Raw genomic sequence first — 10,503 nt, forward strand, 5'->3', positions numbered from 1 at the left:
ATAACTCAGTGGTAGAGTACTTGCCTTTTGTATACTAAAAGCACTCTAGAAGCCCCCAAAAAAAAAAAAAAAAAAAAAAAAAAAAAGAATGAACAGAAAAAAAATCAGGTCTGGACGTAATTGGGCACACTATAATCCCAGCATTTAGGAAACTGAGGCAGGAGTACTGCCTGGGCCACAAATATCAAGATACTGTCTCAAAAAACAAAAACAAAAACAAACCAGTGGAGGAAAAGAATAAAAAGAGTATCTTAAGATGGCCAGAGACAAGGAAAAGATTCCAATACACACTGTCCTTTATTTTCTTTCCACCTGTTGTTGCTTTTAATGGACAAAATGTAGATTTAGAATATGTTTAAGCAAACAATAAAGCAAGGGATTTAAAGGGGAAAAAATGCATCATTTATAACACAACCTCTGTTGAGACAGAGATAATTGGAACCCTAAAATTGGAAGATGTTGTTCAGCTATGGGGGGATGGGCAGGAGGTCGAGGGTCATCCCCTCCTGACCTCTTCTGTTTGAATAATTATTGTATGCCATGTACTGAGCCTAACATACAATTCATCATTTGAATCTCTAAACAGATGTGCACACACTACTAAAATAGATAAAACAAAAGTGCAGAAACGTTATCAAAGGAACAGTACCCAAAATATACAAAGAACTCCTCTAAACTAGCAATGAAGAGGAACACTTGACATTCTTCTTGGGTGAGAGTGTGAACAATCAGAAAAGTAGGTGCACAGATGCTCAGTAAGTGCATGAAAGCTGCTCACTGCTGCCAGTCACCAGGGCAACGTCAATTAAAATCAGTGTGAGGTCTCACCTCAAAGCTGTTAGGATGGCTAACACCACAGTCACACCGAGTGACAGCTGCAGATGTCACCAAATACCTAGAGCAACTACACCTGGCATGCACCACTATTTGTAATGACTACTGTTTGGAATCTCCTTACAAAGATAAATGAATGCACATCATAGGGTCTGGTATGTGTAGGTATTGACCAAGGTTGACCAAAAACCTTTCAACAAAGGCCGGGTATCTAAACCAGCTTCCAGTGTAGACTGAAGGCCAGTGGCTCTCCAGGAGTTCCAAGGCCAATGCCAGATTAGAGCTGCTAAGGCATTTGACCAGGTTTTCAGCCTCTGCAGCATGAAGACTGATAGTTTTGGACTATTGTCATGTAAGTCAGTCTAATGAAGCTTTCCTCTCAAGAACCCTGATTAATTCCAATGAATTTTACAGATAAAATATCAAAGTCCAAAAACACCATGCTAGTGGGTCATCATTACAGTGAGGGAATGGAGTCATGGAGCTAGAGGTGACAATGAGAGCTGAGGGAAACATGTGCTACACACCTTACAGCCTCTGCCTCACACTGTGTGTAAAAGCCGTTCAAACGGGATCATCTTTACATGTAAGAGCTAAGCCTGTAAAACTGCTAAATGAAAGTGTATAACCTCATCTCTGGTGGCCTCTCACGTATCACCAAAAGCATTAGTGAAAATAACAACTCACCCAAGCACTATGAAGTGCACAATATCAGGTGTGAGTCGACACCATCAAGAAAGGGAAGAGGGGCCAGCAAGGTGGCTCGGCCAGGACAGTTACTTGCTGCCAAATCTGATCGCCTGAGTTGAGTCATCTGGTACCCACACGGTAGGAGGGAAGCAGCTCATGCAATTTCTCCCATGGCCTCCACACATGCACATGGAGAGCACATGAAAGTGCACACACACACACACACACACACACACATACACGCATACACCCACCCCTCAAAGGCAATTGTTAGGGGAAAAAAAACCTGACAGTGTGATGGTTCTTATTTGTAATCCTAGCACTTGGGAGGCTAAGGCAAGAGGATGATCACAGGTTCCAGGCCAGCCTGGGCTATGTAGTGACTTCTGAGCTAGTATAAGCTACAGAAGAAAAGCCTATGTCACAAAAAGAGAGAAAGGGACTGGGGGATGGTTTGGGATCAGGGAGGAGTTTAAGATCGCTTGCTATCCTTGCTGAGGACCCAGGTGCAGTTTCCAGCACCCATACTGGGTAGCTCACGGCAGCCTGTAGCTCCAGGTCCAGAGGATCTGGCATTCTCTTCTGGCCTCCACAGGCACCTGCACACACACACACACACACACACACACACACACACACACACACACAGAGAGAGAGAGAGAGAGAGAGAGAGAGAGAGAGAGAGAGAGAGAGAGAGAGAGAGAGATACATAATTAAGAATAAAATAAATCATTAAAAGGAAAGGTAAAAAAGAAAACCCAGAGAATAAGACAAAATATTTGAACATTACTTGTATCCAGACTTCCTGAAGAACTACTGTAACTCAGTGGTAGAGGAGAAGCTAACAGTTCTTAAATGGGTCGTAGATTTATCTGTTTTTGTGGCTGTTTGCAGTTTTGGAGACTGAATCTATGGCCTCGTGCATGCTAAGCAAGGGTTCTACCTCTGGACCATATATCCCAATCCTAGGCAGGTAAGTCATAAAAACGATGGGTAAGGAAATAGATATGTTTAGCATCATCTGTCACTGGGGAAATGCAAATTCAAATCCCAGTGAGCTCTTGTGTGGCACCTCATAAGACAGCTGAAATACAAAAGGTAGACAATTTTACATAAGGGACCTGAACATCACAGATTCCAACTTCTGTAGGGATCGTCTAACCAAACCAGCCTATGCTGATTCCCAGGAGGTCATCTGTGTGGTTGCAAGAACTTGCAAGGATGTGGGGAATGCAGACCCTTATTCATTGCTCCTAGATTTTAAAATGAGACACCATGCTGCATGAAAGATGCCAGTCACGAAGACATCAGATCATCCCACTTACACAAAATGTCCAGAATAGTGAAATCCTACTTGGAAACACCAGATAGAGAAACTTAACAATTGTCAAGGCTTGTAGAGAAGAGAGAAGGTGTTGCTGAGAGGGGGTGGTGGCTGGGCAAGGGGCCTCTTTGTAAGGTGCTAAAGCACTCTAAGTAAGGCAGTGGTGACATTCTACAACTGTGTGAAAATTCTAAAACCATTTAAGGAGGTGGATTTTATATTACAGGGATTATACCTCTATAATGATGCGATATTTTTTTTTAATAGATCAGAGAGGATGGGAGAGTGGGTACCGACGGTTTGAATTCAGTCATGGAGTTTGAAATTGATGGCCGTGGGTGTGTAATGGGATCGTGGGACAGCGAGGAGGCCCTGAATGAGCCACAACAGCTCAACATGGTAATGGCACACATCTGCACTGCTGGGCACACCTCCTTAGAGCCTTACAGACCGCCCCCCCCACAATGGGGGTGGCAGCTTCCTGCCCGCACCCCAAGCACTCCATCTTTCAAGCCCCAAAAGATGAAAGCTGCGGACTTGGCTCATTCTCTCTCAAGTGGAATTTCTGCAATGAAATTATCTTCTGAACCTGCAGCCTAAGCATCAGGCAGGAGAAAGAATAAAAAGAGAGAGGAAGGCATTTTCCTAGTAATTAACTCTGAATTATTCACAACCTGTTAGACATTTTCCCCCTTCTGATGTTGAAGATTACATTTTCATTTCTCCCCCAAGTCCTAAATACCTTTGCTGCCAAAGCTGCCTCTTGGCTAACAGCCCTGCCTTCACTCACGTGGGAGCCGTGGGTATTGGGATTGAGCCCAGAGCTGGTGCATACTTGGCCAGACCTTCCCATGGGTCATTAAGAGACCCATCCCCCTGACCCACCCCTGAACTGCTCAAAGGGGCTGCTTTAAATCCTCCCAGTCATTGGTTCCCCACCAAGGTCTAGAAATTGTGAGGGCCCTTTAAATTTCTGTAGGTGGCCTAGTTTCAACCAGTGGAAGCAAAGAAGGACCAGAGGTAACTTAACCTTGGGAAGGCTAAGACATGGTGTCTCTGGGACAATGACGCCAGGAACTGGGGCACTCCTGCTTAGCAACGATACCCCCAGCCTTCCCTGCTTCCCTCAGCACACTACTTCTTTCTCTTTCTTTCCATGAGCCTGAAGCATGGCATTCAGTAGCAGCCTAGTTCACATCTTATCCTACCAAGTCTTGAGGACGCCTCTCATGCCTCTGGTTGTATTGCTGGTGACCGGAGGAACTGGGCACACTGTGATCGCTGAAATTCAGGAAACTCATGATGTTGGAAAAGGAGCAGGGAGATGCTATGGAAACAATGCTCCAAATTAAAAAGGAGTCCAGTCCAGCAAGGCTCAGCCTTGGCACAAGAGTCCCATAGCCCAACTAAAAGAAGTTTCCATCCTTCCAGCCATGTCACTTATAAACTCTGTAATTGTGAGCTAGGTTTTCTTGTCAATAAAATAGAATGATTGTTCAAGGAAATGAGTCCCCATTCCAAAAACAATAACAAACCTTCCAGTCAGGCATGGACATTTGAACCTCTGGTACCAGCTCTGTAGAGGGTAGAAAAAGCAGGAAGATAGCTTGATCCTGTGAGTTCAAGGCCAGGGGCCTGCAACATAGCTCAGTGGGTTGAGGCAAAAAACCTCAGGGCCCAAGTTCTATCCCCACACTCTACATTATTCAGTCCTCAAACCCGAAAGTAATACACACAAACATTACAATCTTCAGACCTGCATCCAGAACAATTCTGCTCAAATTCTGTGGATGGAAGGCAGACAGCCATGCTTCTTAAAGATTTCTGGGTGAGTCTGCTGTGTCAAGTTTTGAAAATGGGTTGCATAAGTCATTATTCTTCAACCCCAGTATATGTTAGAACAACCAGGGAGATTTTTAAACTTACAGATGCCCGAGCATCATTCCCTAGTCTCTGCCCTCAGCTGGTCTTCAAGGAGTCACTCTAGGTACAATTCTTAAAGCCCCCAGATAGCTTCAGTGTGTAGTTAGGGCTAAGAATCACCATCTTCACATGTGTACCTACATCAAGAACCTGTGGTGACCTCCATAGCTGTTGCACTTCTGTCTTCTCTTCTGGACCATAGTCTAGACACTCAGTGACCTCCATGAACATCTATCTGTTCATGGGCCTCTGGATGCCTCAAACTCAAAATGCCTGAGACAAAACTCAGACTCCCACACACCTTGCAGGTCACGGGGGGAATCTGAAGTTTTCACTGGGACAAAGATTCTGAAAGCAGAATCCATATTTCCTCCTAGTTTATCCCTCACTCATACCAACACTAGAACAGGTAGCCATCTTCCTGCCTCGGCCTCCTGAGGAGTGGACTATTGCCCTGTCAGAGTTAGAATTATCCTCCATCTATGAGGGAAGAGTAGAGTGCAAATGAAGAGACTTTGTGGGGTGGGTTGTAAGCTCAGAGTTCAAGGTTAAAGAACTGAAGAAGGGGCTCAGAGATAGCTCATTTGGTAAGGTGTTTGCCCTGAGCTCAGTGCTCAGCACAGAAGAGAAAGCCAGGCATAGCATTGCACACTTGTAGTCCCAGTGCTGGGGCAGCCGAGACAGGCAGATGCTAGGGGCTGACTGGCCAGCCAGTGGATTTATTCTCCTGGGGCAAGTGTCAAGCCACTGGAGTGGTGCTCTGATGGAGCCCCAGGCAAAAAAGCATGGACGCAGCTTTTAAGTAAAGGTCCATTTTCATCACATCACAGATACTTCATAAGTGATCAATAAATGGTAGTTTAAAAAAAAATGGCACAGAGGAGGGTCTGGTCTCCTCAGTATTCAGATGATGGCAGAGGACATGAGGAAGTCAGTTGCTGCTTGCATGTGCCAGAGTCCGAGGAGTCTTCAGCCACGCCAGCACTCTTATTTCTAGCTCTCCCTCCGTGCGCTCCTCCTTGGAATGCTTTTGGATTTGCTGCTCCCTTTGCATGGTTCACGTCCCTCCTGGTGAGCCATCTGACCTGCTAAGCTGCTTCCCACAACTTCCACATATCTTTCCTCAAATGTCATCTTCATGTTTTTCGTCCCTTGTTAGGTTTATAGCGCTGTGACAAAATGCCTGTGAAAATCAGCTTTCAAAGAAGAAAGGTTCATTTTGGCTCATGGTGCCTTTGGTCTGTGGCAAGGCTGAAGACCATGCCAGAAAGCGTGTGGTGCGATTACTAGGCAAGAAGAGGAAGACTTGAGGTTCTAGTATCCCCTAAAAAAACATATCCCTCTGTGACCTTTTTCTACCATGCCCCACTTCTTAAAGGTTCTAGAAGCTCTGAATAGTACCATCAGCTGAGGGGAAGGTCAAGTTAAAAGCACGATGTCCTCCCCTGAGGTTTTTCTTTTCTCCCCCCACATAGCACCATCTTGTATACTCAGCATCTGGCCATTTTCAGGCCTCAACATCTACAGACTCAACCCATCATAGCTTGAGAATGTTTTGTTTAATTGCTTCTGCTCTGAACATGTAAGCCTTTTATCCTGTCATTATTCCTTAAACAATGTAGTAAAACAACTACTTATGCAGGATTTGTATCACACTAACTATTATAAATAATCTAGCTATGATTTAAATAATAAACATATATGCAAATGCTGTGTCATTTAACATACTGGACTTGAATATTCATGGATTTGGTTATCCAGTGTCCTGGAACTACTCCTCTCAGATTGACTGTTACTGAAGAACCTAGTCTATTAACTGCTTTCCCACTTGCCATGACCTCTGTGCAAATAACACATTGTCTGACAGGCAGCACAAATGCTTAGGGCAGTTAAAAAAACCACATCCTATCTCCACAGGTCACAGCCCAGTAGGACTGGCAAGGATCCAGTAATGAACTTGTTTACCAGGTGGAGGCCACACAAATCCTCTTAGAGGGGAGATCCCTTGACAAATCTCTAGGCAGAGGCTCAGGACCCTGGCCATCTTTACTACAAAGAGCCACATCTCACATCAGGTGATCTAGCAGGGGGAAGGGATGTGCACAGGAAGTAGGCATGTGGGTGGTCAGCTCCTGGGAAGCTGCCTCGCTGTGACAGCTCAACTACACTTCTGGGCAAAGTCCCATAAGGAAGCTGTGCAGATCCTGCTGTGGGAATGGCCCTTTGCCAAGTGGGAATCTGAGCTGACAGGGAGCCCGGGTTCTCCCCACAGCAGCACTGCTCTTAGCCAAAGTCCTTCTCAGACATCCAAGCTCAGCGGAGGGGCAGATATCTGAAGGCCAGCTCTGTGGGAGAGAGGAAAGCTCTGTACCTCTGCTTCTTACTTTGTACTCACATCCAGTATATGCATCACGTAACTTAGAGACAATTATTAAATATAAGCTACTTTCCATCTTAGACTACACGAAACCAGTGAGTTCTTATAGTACGTTGTCACCAGGTTTTGCTGAACTCAGACATCTGCAGTTGTGTTTTCCAATCTTCTATTACTGTGACAAACCCCCAACTGAAGCAATTGAGTAAGAGGAGGGTTTGTTCCAACTCATGGGTCCAGAGATTTCAGTCCTTCCTCATAAGCTCCATTGCTATGGGCCTATGGAAGGCTACACATGTCATGGAAGAGGCTACTTACCCCATGGTGCCCAGGAAAGGAGAGAGAAACAGAGACAGAGGGTAGATAAGCGCTCAGTACAGGGCATATCTCTTTAGGGCATAGGCTCAGTGAACTGCTTTCTTCAACCAGACTTCACCTCCCAATGATGCCATCATTTGATGAATCCATCAAAGATTTGATCCCTTAAAAGTCAGAGTCTCCAGGATTACAGGAACCCCATCACTTTCCCAAAGCCCATCATCAGACAACCAAGTCTTTTACACATAAGCCCTGTGGTACACAGCATATCCAACCATAACACTAGTGTATGTTTATGTTCAGTAACAGTTTGACAGTGTGCCCTGTACTTTTCAAAGCTGCCACTAGAGATACAGCACATGCTGTGGGCTCATCTGATTAGCCACGTCTTTTGGCCACTTTCTGATGTCTGCACATCTGATCAACAGAACAGTAAGTCCGACCCAGACAAAAACACTGGCTGGAGACCACAGGGCACATACTCAGCTTGGCTGAGTCCAAGCTACCAAGCTGTTTGCTGAGCACAGAGTTAGGAAATGGGAAGAAATACTCAGTAGAAAACCACTTGTTAGATACTACTTCTACAATACTTATGTAGAGGTGTGCTATACAGTATTTAGCATGTGTTTTACACATGTGTATAATAGCCTCCCCTCATATGCAAGGAGTGTATTCCAAGACTCCAGTGAACACACCTGAGACCATGCTGAACCCTAGGTTTAGTATACACATTTTTCTACAAGTGCATAACTCTTATGATAAAGGGCTCTCTCTCTCTCTCTCTCTCTCTCTCTCTCTCTCTCTCTCTCTCTCTCTCTCTCTCAGTGTGTGTGTGTGTGTGTGTGTGTGTGTGTAGCATGTGTGAGTGTGGTATATGTGGTTTATGTGCACACACATGTGGGGTTGCATACACCCTTGAGTGCACACAGAGGCCAAAGGAGGATGTTGGTGTCCTTCTCTGCCACTCTTCACCTATTCCCTTGAGACAAGTGACTTCCATCAACCTGCAGCTAGATTGGTAACCAGGAAAGGCTGCCCTGGCAGTGCTGAGTTACAAGTACATCTGTGACCATGTTTAGTTTTTTCTCCCAGTACTAGGCATTTGAACTCAATAAAGTGCTCTCTTACATGTTGAACCATCTCCCCAGTTGGATAAGGTTTAATCTGTAACTTATATAAAGTAACAGACTACCAATGGCTAATAATGAAACAAAGGAATCTTAATTAGAGATACTATAAACAATAATAATAAAAGTTACAACAATATATGTTCTTTCTCAAAACAGGGACTTTCCCATTGATATTCTGGGGCCTCTGTTGCTTCCAGACTGGAAGCCCAGGAGGCAGAGTGGTGGAGAAAGGAGCCTACCGTGTTTATAAACCACAACAGCATGGCTGGAAATGGCAACATGGAAACCTGTTAGGAAGCAATGAGTTCTGAGTGTTAGCTTTTAAAATGTAGCCTAACTGAGTGCAAGTTTATAGCACTCAGTTTTTAATAAAGGCTAGGTTTATAGTCAGCTTGCAGACATCCCGAAAATTGAACAGTCGACTCTAGCAGTGCCAGCATAACACAGGCGTACTAGCACCGGGAAGCAGCTAAGTCACACAAGTGGGGTCTCCAGGTTATGCTCATAGGACCAAGGCAAGTCCACTCAAGCCAGCCAAACAGCAAGTGACGCGGGTGTGGGATTCGATGCCCGTGCTGCTTCCTTCCTTCCTTCTATCCGACTTGTCTGTCGGTAAGCTTAGATGCTGGACATAGAGCAGAGTCCCGACCCTGGGACCAAATGGGAATAGATGGATAAGAAGGGAGATGTTACTCTATAGGAGATAAAATTGTTGCGTGCCTAAGAGCTCCTTAGGGACTAAAAAGGCCATTTATTCTGAAACTGAAACCTCAAGAGAAATATTCACTCGTCAAGCGGTTTCAGATTAGTGTGCAGAGAACAGACACTTGTTTATTAAGTCAAAGGATGCATCACCAGACACTTGAAGCCGAATAGGATCACCTTGATGAGCACCCCCATTTCCCTCTCTCCTTTCCTCCCTCTCTCTGTCCCTCCCTCTCCCTCCCGCTGTGGTGTGTGTGTGTGTGTGTGTGTGTGTGTGTGTGTGTGTGTAGGCCCAACGTTGACGCTGAGTATCTTCCTCAATCACTCTCCATTTTGATGAGTCAGGGTCTATTGCTGAACCAAGAGCTCACTGACTCATTATTTAGCTACCACGCTTTCCCCAGGATAGCATGTGTACCCCTGAGTGCTAGGATTACCGGCTTCTAAGTGAGTCCTTGGGGATCTGAGCATGGGTCTCCATGCTTATAAGACAAGCGCTTTATCCACTGAACCATCTCTGCAATGCAACAAACTAGGTTTAATGGGACCACCAGGACAGAAATGGAAGGAAAGAGGGGTGGCAGAGGCAGCTGTATCTACATGTGACCACAACCCTGGTGAAGGCAAAAGGAAGTCGTTGCTCAAGCAATTCTTCCTGGAATGAGCGGGTGCAGGTAGCAGAGAGGAAAGAAGCCTCTCTGCCCTTTCGAAAGGAGCACGCGATCTGCTGAGGGAGTTCAGGCGTCAAGGAAGGACTGCGCAACACCGCAACACCGGAAGTTTAGTGAAGGCTTGAAAAGGCAACTGACATCCAAGCAGCCCTAGGCAAGGGGTGCAGAGGGAATCCTGGCTCTTAGGTCTCAGCAAGAAACCCGGGGCAAATGGCTAACTTAACAACAAGGGGTACCTATAACAAAGCATAACAAAGCAGAATCTAGCCAGCTCTCCCTGCACTTCTCTGGACCTGTGGCTCCTCCCAGCACTCTCACCCCAGCCCTACCCTAAACCTACTCCCTCCCAGTGATCGCTTATAGGCAATTCCACCAGGCTCTTCCCAGGGACCTTGCAATGACCTAGATCATAACCTGCCACCATCACTGCCACCAGGCCTAGGTGCACCAGATATGTGCTGCTTATAAAAGGACTGCCTACCCACCACCCCAGTTCCCTCTCCCTCTCCCTCTCCCTCTCCCTCTCCCTCTCCC

The sequence above is a fragment of the Mus pahari genome, chromosome 1 (genome assembly GCF_900095145.1).
Source record: "Mus pahari chromosome 1, PAHARI_EIJ_v1.1, whole genome shotgun sequence".
NCBI classification, from domain to species: Eukaryota; Metazoa; Chordata; class Mammalia; order Rodentia; family Muridae; genus Mus; species Mus pahari.